Source organism: Varroa jacobsoni, unplaced genomic scaffold, assembly GCF_002532875.2.
Source record: "Varroa jacobsoni isolate VJ856 unplaced genomic scaffold, vjacob_1.0 scaffold_767, whole genome shotgun sequence".
Taxonomy (NCBI): Eukaryota; Metazoa; Arthropoda; class Arachnida; order Mesostigmata; family Varroidae; genus Varroa; species Varroa jacobsoni.
In genome coordinates, this window is record NW_019213669.1 from 200,711 (window position 1) to 213,670 (window position 12,960).

At 37.3% G+C, this 12,960-nt stretch overlaps 1 long non-coding RNA gene across 2 annotated transcripts in view; it reads left to right on the forward strand.

Annotated features, from left to right (window-relative positions):
• LOC111263464 (uncharacterized) overlaps positions 1-12,107 on the forward strand; it is a 35,448-nt gene extending 23,341 nt beyond the window's left edge. Inside the window, exon 8 of one of the 2 annotated variants that reach the window (XR_015312322.1) lies at positions 11,395-12,107. This is a non-coding gene — a long non-coding RNA (uncharacterized LOC111263464). The remainder of the gene's footprint in view (positions 1-11,394) is intronic. The other variant, XR_002682240.2, reaches the window with a different exon arrangement.
• Positions 12,108-12,960: the final 853 nt, after the last annotated feature.

Sequence of the window (12,960 nt, forward strand, 5' to 3'; positions counted from 1 at the left end):
ATATTGTTTGGCTCATTTTAGCAACATGTATGTAGATGTATAAATACAGTCTGCCTATAGAGACTCGCTGCTCAGATTCAACGATACTGCAGATATGCCACACACGTGAGACTAAGAATTGATTCGACTCAGTCTGATCTGGTCTCTGATATCAAGGAAGGCGCTCAAATCTGTGTATTTAAGTGTGTACCAATTAAAGCAGTTATCATTATTACCACATCATAAAGTTTCTAACATCATCTTTTCCGTCACTCAAACTAATATTCGGATAGCTAAATAATTTTATCCTAACAGTTTTAGTTGAAATTTCAGTCAAACATTCTTTAACAGCGAGAACTGCTCGTATTTTGCTCTAAGCAACGATTCACGAAGTCAATACACTCGGGATATTTTTAATGTATAAGGGGCGGAAAGTAAATTAAGTAACCTATTCCTTTTTTGGATTCCTAGAAACCGGTTTTTGAAGTCGTTATATATGGACTCTAGGCTTACACTAGTTGGCCGAAAATGTGGAACTTCCACACACTAAACGTCAGTCGTACATTTTTTCCCCTTCATCCACTGGAATCAGCGAAATACTTATGTCAACGAAATAAGATTGTGATTTATATTATTCATTCGCACACACGCCAAACGGTGGGCGACTGCTACTGCTGGTCTATAGAATGACCCCTTTTTTTTCTCAAGCGCTTATTTTAGAGAGAATGCGTGAAGACGGAAGATACTAACAAATTTTGCTGAGTCTTGTTTTTGATGAGTTCTTATTTAGTCTCTATTGAAATTAGAGCTTCGTTTTTTGGACAAATTTAAAAAGAAAAGAAGTTGTTGCATTCAACTGTTGCAGAGACTATCGTATGTTGGCTTCTAACTATAGGCAAGTTTATTTTGTTACATTTTTGAAAATTGTATTGATAACTTAACAGCCTATTGTGGCGCTTGACGGCGTCACACTTAATGATTGTGCTTAATGCCTTGGCCAATACAATAATAAAGGGTACACACTTGATTGCATGCTCAGAACTTTCACCGATGATAAGATTACTAACCTAAAAAAAGTGTTTGTAAGTGTAAGAAACTATATATCAGTGTATTTCATTTAATGTGATACATTATAACAAGTTGTGTCTTAAGATAATAGGATGATAACGGGTTTCTAAGAAGAAAAAAAAAAACAACTCACTAAACATCCAAGCAATTGCGTGACTGTTTTTTCGGAAAAGGTAATATCGGTCTTTTTAAGGTAAATGGTTCAGATGTTGTATTGAACTTCTAAATATAATTTCGAAAACAGATGCGCCAAAACTGAAAATTATAGCGCTATTGTTCTTAAAAAAAACGCTCCGGTACGTCACGTTATTCCCCTATTCTTACGTGAAATTGTACGCTTTCACAGGAATCTTTCAACTCAACTTTTCAATGTAGATTTATTCTTCTCAAAACCGAATTTATTCTTCAAAGAGCAATATACACAACAGTTTCTCGCTGCATCGCCTTATGACATAAAATAGATAGGCTTAAAATAGGCTGCGCTTAATTTTTTACTGAAATAAATCTTTTTTTTTTTACTTCAAATCAGCTTTTACGATAAGATTTATTTATTTTTATTTTAATTTATTATTATGCCCTCCGATAAGGTGGTGATAATTTTTCTCTTGCTTGCAAGCGGTATTCAGCGACCTATGGTTGAAATATACAATAGCTAAACTTAGCACATTCCCATATTGTGCGTTATATGATCACTAAACAAGGTTCATGCAGGTCTGTTATTTAACTTGTGCAAACTTAATTTGTGCAAAGGGTATGAAAGAAATAGCCCACATCGAATACTTATTCGCGTCCAGTGTACTAACAGATACAACTTAGCGGAAATCGCCACTACCCACCTGCAGCGCAGGATGCATATTATGCTGCGTCATATTAGGATGTGGTAGCTATAGTGATACTAATGGCTATCTAGGGCTTAAGGCGTGTTATAGAAGATCCCTTCTATAAAAAAACTGTCAAAAGTAGCAGAATAAAACTGCTATTTACAATTGGATTACGCTACAATAATGCCAACTGTGTTACTTATCCATATAACGAATATGTAGAAACTATTTCCTGAATAGATGCAGAGTATGATCAAACGGTTGAACATCTCAAAGTCTTCTACAGTGGGCTACGCAAAAGATCTGAAGTCGTTTTGACAATTCCGCTATAAAGACGTATTGGGCAGTTGACATGCTCATTTCTACAGTCCTTAAAAATGTCAAGATCTGAAGTGAATTAAGCTAGTATTTAGAATCTATAATTTGTGTGATAACACTATCTCGGAAATGATAATTTAGAGGCAGATCAATTTTGGTAAGAACAGGATTTTTTTTGAAAAATCCGAGTCTGACTAATGAGAAATGTTTGTCGTGGCGCAAGCGCTTGGTAAACGGCATTATATTACGTAAAATACGATTTGCCAGCGTGGACTGCTCAATACCCAATGCAACAACTCGGTCGCCATATTGTAACGTACACATGCAAGTGCTTTTTTGACACTTTGTCAAATGTTGCTAAGTTTTGAAAATCTATACGCTCGTTTACTTTAATTCGCTTTTGTAACATGAACGTCAATGCATCCGAATAATTATACCTCACATAAAACGATTCACAGTGACATTCTTATTTGGCGTAAAGCAGGGTATTATCTACTATATTGTCTTGTCTTACAGCTATCGTGGCTACTTTCTCTCATGTGGTTGGCTGGTTAATCCGCAAGCTTTAGCAGCCATCGGTACTATCTATGCTGTTGGTGCTGCCGTCCTGTTGTGTCATTACCCGTCAGGAATAAGGACATAAGTTATTGACTCTTTGCTGTTCTTGCAAGTGCGGTTTATTCCACGATATCCATTGGGATTGAAAGACGTGGAAAAAGATGCACAATTTTTGGTGGTACTGATCACCGTTGTATCAGAAAGGATTAGTAACTTTGTTTAAGCATTAGCGATGAGCGGCCCCCTAGACGGAAAACAATAACTCAGAAACCGGTATATTCCCCACAACTGCAGTTGTATTGGCCTACCGTTTATTGGTTAACATTGTTGCGCTGTCTCTGTTTAGATCATAACACGTATCTAACGTGATGATGGCAGCTGCTCGATCATCCTATTGCATCCTTTATAGTCAGTCACCAATACGACCACAAGCGTTTCCGGCACTCAGTCCGACATGACATAGATCGTATTGCTCTTTACAGAAGAAAAACAAAGGACGGTTTAATCTAGATTTTCCATTTACAGTTTTTACTGCTCACTGCATATTTACCTTGAGATAAAGAAATCGGAAAGAAGTACCAATAATTAAGTCGTATCGTACAAAAAACAACAGGAGTCTAAAAAGAAACCTAGATGATCACTTGAAAACATAAATTATTTTAATTAAACCTTTTATGTTTTCTTTACATAATCACTAGTCGTGCAGTATATGTCGTTGGCTGAACTTAAGCCATCGACCTTTGGCTACAAAACGGCAAAAAAGCATATAAGCCACCGTATTGAATATTCTATGATCATACTTATAAGGGTCATAAATGACTCGCATTCCCATGGTGAGTTGGCCGTAAATATTTTTGGATCACTTAAAATCGTGATAAGGTCTTACGTTTTACTGCGGTAAATAACAGCTCATAAATAAATAAATAAATAAAACTCAGTTCTGCGTGTCGGCTATCCGCTGACCAGCTAAAATGGACACGAACTGCAATAAAGGGATTAAGTAAACGGTAGCTGTATACTAGGAAACTTATCTAAAGTTTTTTCTACTAAACTACTGACAATTTAAGATCAAATTATCTGCTGATTTCCAACAGAAATCTTTCTTCGGTCTTTTGCTTTTCTTTAGATAACTATTTTTTAGGAGTGAACCTCTACACGAATTTTAGGATAGACATTGTGAACGTCGAAATTGACTCAAACATGGCGTCGTATTTCAGTACATAAAGGTTGACTTAACTTCACTGTGTCAGTTGGCTTTGCACTCCGTTCATCTCAGGCAGGTTGGATGTCCGTCTGTACAAATAGCATCACTTCCATGGGCCTCTGAAGAAATAATAAAACAGCATGCATCGAGGGTTACGCAGTTTCGTGCGCATTACGACTATAATCGAAAATTATTTTGGGCTTTATCTTTTTAAGGGAAAAAGTGACTCCGCCCTTGAATATAACGAAATTGCTTGTTTGCCCCTTCAATTATACTTCTTTAGGACTTACTCTTACGGTCGGCTTATCTGAAAGCTCAACAGAATCCTCTTTGTGAGGAAATAGAAAACAGACTTAATTTACAAACATTAACTTTAGCCTATCGTTCGTTAAGCGCGTAATCTTCTTGCATGGTAAAAAAAAATATGTCTTTGCCACGAGGTAAGCCCAGCCACTAACTCAGATCAAAAGTCTGACTGATCGTAACGATGATTCTTCTCTTGGCTCTTCTCTGTGTTGTTGATAAGCTAGTAGAAAGTGCTACTACTAGTCAAACCGATAATAGTGGATTCTTAACATTCAGCAGTAGATAAAAATGGTGATTCCCTGACTGCGATAACCAGTAGATACCACCCAAGCAAAAATAAAGAAAGCGAGTACATCTTTGTTGATGTAAAAACTAAATTGTTGAAAATATCATCTCACAGCGTAGTGAAAATATAAAGTGTAGTTGTTTAGCCGACAAAAATGCAACCGCAAGATGAATACTGGAAGACTCGCCAACGAGACTAACAAATACCATTTTAAAGCTCTCAGGAAAAAAATACTGTATGTTCTTCTCTATAGCTCAGTTGTCAGGTACTAAGGCTTGCAAAAAAATCGGCTCAATTTCCGAAGCAGTGGGGAAAGGGACTACAATGTATTAGTTGTCACATAAATATAGCATAACTAATGGACAACTGCCACAAATGGTCAACAAGCGAAGTCATACCTATTTTGTGCTTACAACATCGTGTACTATACATTTTACCTCATTTTCTCTATCTCGCATTACACGTGAACGCTAACTCTTTAGAATAGGGTGTTTGAAAATTTGAGGCTAATAAGCTCGATGAAAAAATCTAATGTATACCAATGAGTTAATGGAACAATAACATACCATACTATAACCAAAAACCAAGGGTTGCGCGAAAACATTGCCTAGAAAAATGTACGATAGTGTAAAAACCTCTTTTTAGATTGAATATATCTCTGATGCCTAGCCACGTTCAATCGTTATCGAATGTTAAACAAGCTGCGATTAGAGCGAACGTCAATTTACTACAGCACAACCTATGCTTATTTTTTTATTGGATGATTCAATAGTGTATTCAGTGAGTCTGCATGCGATCATAGAGAGTGAAAACAAAATGTTGTTTTTGTCCGCTTGTTAGAAGTGCACAGTAATCGGCTATCTCTCCTCAGAGGAATCATATATATATATATCTATCAGGAAGATAAAACTTCGTAAGAAGAGTTTCATCATATGTAGATCACTTGTACTTGGCTTACACACAGAGACGGTTACTCTGGATGCTATACTTTTCACACAAGTACTTTTTAGTACGGATAAAATACTTTTATGAAAATAAATTATAATTATGAATTTCATTGATACGATTGGTTAACAAACGTAAAAACGCTGAGTAAAACATAAGCACCAAGATGTTTAATGGCGATGTTTATTAAACCGTCTGCAACTACCTTTGCTCAACTTGAGGGTGGTAAAAAATGAATTGTTGATCTTCTCACAGATTTTCAATATTTAAAAAATGCATTGAGGTTTACCAAACAAAAACAAATTTGTAGTGCATTCTTACGTCTTCCAACGCAGCCCACGTTCTATATAAGAGCAGACAAGAAAAAAGACAAAAGTGCTACAAAAATTACTGCAAAAGTTTTCATAAGACGCAATTAATAAATCTCACGTTGTTTCATGCCAATGCACCTGCTCTTTATAATGATTTTGTAAATCGCAATCCAGTAAGTGGTTCGTTAAAACCGTGCGTTACCGATGTCCGGTTTCCTTCCGAATGTTTGTTAAACCTTCCACGCTAGACACTTCCCTTCGAAAATAATTTCTGTAAGTCTCTGTTGCGTTTTCTGATAAGGCTATAAACTTAGACAGTCCGAAGTAGCTTTACTGTTTGTGTGCGACTTGTATGTATGGGAAGATGCAACAAAGACGGGCTTACTCTTTTTGTTTGAATTTGGTGCAGATGGGTCATATCTCTAATTAGAAAAAACTAATATTCGTAATTATTTTGGCTCCTTTCTCGGTTAGAACGTCGTATCATTATTTAACGTTGTATCGTTGGAATATTAGCGCTTTTACAGAGTCATTGTTTAAGAGCCTTCGAAACAGCCGTTAAGGGTCACATTCTGATGAGTGTTCTGTTTTCCGTCTCAAGTAAATACTAGCATAGCTAATGAGAAGCGACAAATACATCGTATTCACTTACGGAGCGAATGTTGTCACATTTACTGAAATGTAGGCATTTTTAATATTTTAAAAGTCAATCCAAATATCCAGGGTATCCAGGGCTATTGTTAGGTTTCCTTCCAAAAAATAGCCGATAAGGCTGATTTGGAAAGCTAGCAGTATGGCGCATTTACAGCTACCGCATCATTTTAATGTGGACGTTCAGGTTTAACAACATACTAACAAAAGGTAATATTGACCCTTTACATATTATGCAGGAGAACTAGTAAAATTCCCTTCTTATCGATCTCTCTTTCTCTCTCTCTCTCTCTCTCTCATCTAAATTGGAACATATTTTGGCGGGCTATTTACAGTCACGCGCATGCATTTATGTGCTGTTTCTGCTACCAAAGAAAGCCAAATCTTTCTACAATAAGACAACAAATTCGTCATGGCGAACAGCAATGCGTCATTTTAAGAATTTGAGCAAAGATTGGCTATCATTTAGTCCTTATGTACTTGACGAACTTCCACCGAGATTATAAACTTTTGTTCGCCTTAAATTGATAGTGAAGTGCTTCGAATGTAGGCGCGCGGTTGCGGAAAAAAAGCTAAGGCTGTCGCCCAAAAGTATACCTCTAACAATTATTCTGTTTTAATAAAGGCGTTAATGAAAAAATTGAGGATTTCAAAGATACGACATATACCATAACATAAAATCTAACAGGTGCTCTCAGAACAATAAAATCAAAAGATTTGACTAACGTTATTTGCTACTCAATTTTCACAAGAATGAAGCAACGGGTCGGCCTCAATTTTCCATGACAAAGGTTTGTTAATCTTTATATAAAAATAAACCGCAGAAGTAATTCCTATCTTGTTCACGAACCAGAAAATGTGCATATTATGGGTAGAATCAAATCTTCGGCTATAATGTCCACTGTACCACTCCCAGAAAGACAAATGCATTGCTAATACAGTTTATCTGCATATTCTACAAATTTTTGTGTAACCATGAATAATTTAAGTGCCCAAAGGCAGATCATACGTATTCCAACAGGATGATGCACCGGTCTATGCAAGCTGGTTGGTCCAGAATTGGCTGCTTGAAAATGTTTCGGAAAAAGTATATATGAATAGATCTGAATTGCTATGTACGGAAATCTAATAACTCTCGACATGACAACGTAGACTTGCATACTGGTGCCCTTACTAAGAAGGTGCTTGAGAGAATAGCAAAGGTGACATTTGAAAGGGGGTGTCAGCGGTTAGGATTGGAATTGAACCTGTAATTGCGGTAAAGGGCGGTTATATTGAATATCTATAATAATGAATAATATAGTCAGAAATAAGATTTTTATTACTTTGTTTATTAAATTATTATTAGAGTTTCATTATTTAAAAAAAAGCTTTGTTGAAATGTCTATTTGTTATCTAGATACAGTCGTATAAAGGAAGCTAATTTATAGAAAAAGAGCTGTAGTGCATTCAATTCAGCCAAATTGCGGCATGAACCAAAAGCTAACCTTCTCGCTCAAAAAACCTCATCAATGGCATAATTATCTTAGGCTTGCGTAAAGATTTAGTACATGGTTATTGCAAAGGACGTAGAATTTAGTTTCCTAATAAGGCTACTAGGGAGTTTTTTATGACGAGCTTAAACATGATTTTGCATTGTACTGAAATTAGGTTTTTTCGATTTGCTAAATGTTGAATTGACATGTAATGAAAACGTGAAAAGCCAGAGAAATTAGAAGAACCGGCCGCGGGAGGCTCTTTCGACGCATCTCAACGTTGCAACGGCGGTGACTCTTTCGACTACCCTTTAAAAAAGTTAGTCGAACGCCAGCGGCTTGCAAACGCCTCCCTTTAAACGTTTAGGAAGACTTGGTCATGAATCAGTTCTAAACTTATGTGATGGGCGATGAGAAGTTGTTGGTCAAATGTAAGACCCTGAAAAATCAATGGGTTTGCACCATGAACTATTCGCCTAAACGCTATCCAAATATGAGAGTTTGTTTGGTACGGTCATTATTGAAAACATACTATACCACTGTATTTATTTACTGAATACTGCTACCAGAACGAATTAGCAACGCCCTTTATGAGCTCATCTCTTTGATTTCCTCTAATCGTTATAGCTCGAACACTTTAGGGCTGCATGCACGATGTATCTTATAGGGCTTTGTTAATCTTCTTGTGACGTATCTGTACGCCATTTAAGTTCTATTTAATATCCACTAACAACAGTGTAGGACGAGAGTTCTTTTTGCATTGGCCACATGTACGTGATCGTACATTTCAACTGAGCGTGCCCTATAACAGCCTTCATTTTTTTTGTGATGGGAGCTGATTTGAGAATCGTCATTTGTGTCTTTGAAATATTATAAAGGGCTTCATTTATATTTAGTTATAAGAAGAGAGAAGACGACAAAGCCACCCATAAGCTGCGATTTACACTTTTTGAAAAATGTAACAAGTTAGTAGGCAAGAGGCAGGTTAAATACGATATTCGTTGTATGATCAAGATTCCTATCACGCTTAATGCCCGGATGAGTTTTGAAACGAAGCATATGAAGAAATCCGGCGCGCCAAAAAATGCTCTATCTATCTTTTCAGGCCTCATCCATTCAAGATAAAACCGCACGCGTCGTTGGCTTTTAAGTTCGCAACATCGTTTTTAATGTGGTGGCCAAATTTGTGCGTGCTAGTAAGAAATGTTTATTTTCCGTTCTTTTTTGACATTTCTTCCATCAGTGTCCTATTTTAGTTTACTAAATATTTTTGTGCAAATGAAGGAATTGTCCACATCAATTATCTAGTGTTGTTGGCGAGTGCAGAAGATATATTTCGATGCATAGCATTACTATTGGATAATCGCTTATTACATGGTGACCGAGAAAGTAAACTGAATCCGAAGCCGGCTTATTTGTGATCACCAAGCTGCAGTGACATGCTTTCGAAATACAGACAAGATAGCAGAGTGTTTAGATACATGTACGTTACATTAAAACCTTTAATCCGAAACGAGTGCAGTGTTTGAGTCAAAACAGCCTTAACGAATAATTTTGCCCCAGCATGAAAAGGGGGTTAGAGTATATTGTAGCCCGCATATTGTGCGGTTTCATTCACTATACATGGTACCCACAGAGCCGAAAGTTTATTATGGCAGAATATTGTTTTCCTAAATACTGTTGGTGGCATGAATGTTTCCGTGTACGGAATGTATCGCTTTGCTGCGTGCTTTACTGACAGACCACCATACGGACGACAAAATGTCACGATTCATTTCTGACTCGCAGGTAGTTTTGCACGAGAGATCATTAAGAAATAATTTTCTGTTTGCAAACATGAATGTCAGACAGATATAATAGCCATGTGTAAGATCTGAAGGATTATTTTCACACGAGCCCATTAGTATTGTATGGGTTCACGGAACAACGACTCGTGTTTTTCAGACTTATCTTGTTACAAGTCACTACAGACAACTATTAAGTCACAAAATAAAAGCACTTCGTTTTCCTTACGTAGCAACGGTCGCATTGCCTGATTGGGTCCTCTATAACATAACACAACGCCGCTAACACTAGTAATAATAATGATAAAGCAACGAGAAATTTTCACATGTATTATTTCAACATATTTCCTTTGCTCATCATACGTGACGCTCATACAAGTTGTATCAATTTTATTATCTTCCGTCAAGGTGACACCCACCTCCTTTGAGAACACAAGCGCCATCCTACTGAAATTTCCGCTCCAGATGTTCGAATCACAATACGATAGAAAAGTTGATTCAATTTCCTCGATCAGGGATATTCAATTTGTGAACAAACAGCCACAGACATCCTGATTCTCGGCTAATATCTAAGTATAAGTAAATATCTCTCCGTTTAGAATTTACCCATAAGTTAATCTACTACAGACTGATCAACTGAGGTAATGGCTAGCAAATCTCTGCCCTATTGTGTCAGAAATAGTATCTTTTAATCGTTTCTAACGTTGGTATATCAAAGGTGCAGGTATAACGTTTATTAATTATAATATAATATAATAAAAAAGTGCTTATTTTGCTAAGTGAACGCTTAGAGAATATACGGTTTGCGGATATTTCTGGGCTAACTCACCACTTTTAGGCGTGCCGGAAGCGCTCGACGTTCGAGCAGTATCAATTAGTGTTTGTCAGGCTAAAGGAAAGCATACGGTCATTTCTCCAGTCACAAATAACATGTAAATGAACGAACACGCAAATCATACTTGTGCTTCCGTTTAAAAGGTGATTACGAATTTGTACTATATTACTTTTTGACCAAATTGGCCACACTTACAAAATTAGTTGAAGTCACGTAACCCTGATCAACAGATCTTGCTGATATTCTTTGAACCGATATCTGCCATGGATCTGTTGGCCTTTGTTTGGCACTGCGTTCTCAGACATCCGATGATGACGGAGGTCCTATTTTGCTCAGTCTTCCGCCGTTTCTGTTTTCTTTGTTATCGCTTTGACGTGTTCCGGTGATTTCTGAGTCGGTTTTCACCTTCCTGTTTCTTGACAGCCAAGAAATCGGAACGTACAAAACGGTCCAAAGTAGCCGCCGCCAAACCGGCTTCCTTAACGTATCTCAACGCGTGTTGCTTGTGAGACACGTTACCGGTACCCTGTAAGTCACTTATGTGAGACGAATGTCATAAATTGAGCTAAATGTGTATTTTCCAGCTAATAAACCTGTGGTGTTTCCTTGGTATAAGGAACTTCGAGGACGGTTGGAGGTTCTGTCATTTAACAGTATTATTTTCCCGTGCAGAACAAACCACACATTTGAAAATCTTCATCTCCGCAATAATCCGCAGCTTCTTACTCGCATGGCTTCATCTACGTCGCGACAACTTTTTCACCAGTCAGAAGCACGCCAGGTCACTTCACTTTCGCTTCCTCTCAGTGCTTACTTCACTTGAGTCTGTTTTTTTCTGTGTCCGGATTTTCAGATGCGACGTTTCGTAAAACTGACGACTGTGGCTGCGGAGACGGCTGTAGCGTCAGGTTCCGCTCCGTTGAGCGTCGCGCGTTAACTTGGAGTTTTGTGTTTCGCTTGAAAGCTTCTGACGAGGAGAAGAACTGTAGCGGTACTCCTGATGAAGGCTCAAACCCTAAGAGCGATAAAAGCAAAGGTAAAAGACGGGGGCTCTATCGATGGCGGAGACGCGGCGCAAATGAGCGAGGGCTATGGTCGTAATGGTGGTCGTGGGGCCGGGTCTGGGAAGAATAAACGGCAGAGACAGAAGCAAAGGATAAATATCTGTGTATGCTAATTGTATTAAAATCAAGTTTTAGTCTACGTCTATAAAAAAAAAACAGCAAAAAAGTGATGATGATGATGATGATGATTAATGCTTTTTTACTAAATAAAAAAGCGTCGCGAAATATTTCATGTGAACTCTACATTTTGAATAAAACTAACTGTGAAATTTATAGTGTCCAGTAAGGCTACTAAGTATATGGTAATATTCAGGATGAAATTTTATATACGCGTGTACAGTTTCGCTAAGAATATCTGGGGAAGATAAACACACAATTTATTGTCAAGATTAATCCGTGTGACTAAGGTAGAAAACAAAATAAAGGACCATGTTAATTAAAGATTGCATTCTGGGAAAGCAGTCCACGTTTTGATTCTCTTAAACAGTCGTTATTACCTGCTATTTAAAATAAGTTACAGTTAGTCATCTAATAATCAAGTTTATTAAGACGTTCGCTCTCACCAGAACAATTTACGGCTTTTCTGTATGGTTTCGAAACAAAACACCGAAAGCGATATCCTAGCATTCATTTCCAATGCTGCTAATATAAACACAATCAGAATTTATAAAGCGTGAAACAAAATGGTCTTTAGTTAAATGCAGACAACACAGGAGAGAATCTCCATTTGCTTAATGTGGAAAAGGATGATCCTATTAGGTGTGAGTTTGTTTAATAGGAACACCAAAACTACATCCGATCTAAAGTTTTTAATACTTTTAGTAACATATTTCCAGACGGTTTATGGGTTCCAGCATTACGTTTTCAGGAACATGCGGGATGCTCGGAGTTCGAAACGAGAACAAATATACTATTGTGTTGCTGGAAAGAGCCAATTATCTGAAGGCATGCAAAGTGCGTGAAAAATGTTTAGTTTAACAAAATTGTTTCACAACAAATGAGCCAAACTAAATAAAGTTGTGGAAGAACCCGGAGTCAGTTAACCTCAAATACCAACATGCGGACATGAAAATTTTGAACATAAACTAACCCACACACGTATTCTAGTTAGGATGTAGTGCTTATAATTTATCATTGTGTACATTGTCATATTGGTCAAACACGGACAATCTGAAATCAGAGATATTGAAGTATGTTCGTAAGTACAATAGCTGCATTCATATCTTTCTGAGGATGCAAACGTTGCGCAGGGCGTGGATCTACAGAATCTGAGTTCGCACCATGCTACGCGACTTACGGCATATAGCACTCCCCTCAGTTCTGCTTAATAATTATCCTTATTTTACATTCAAATC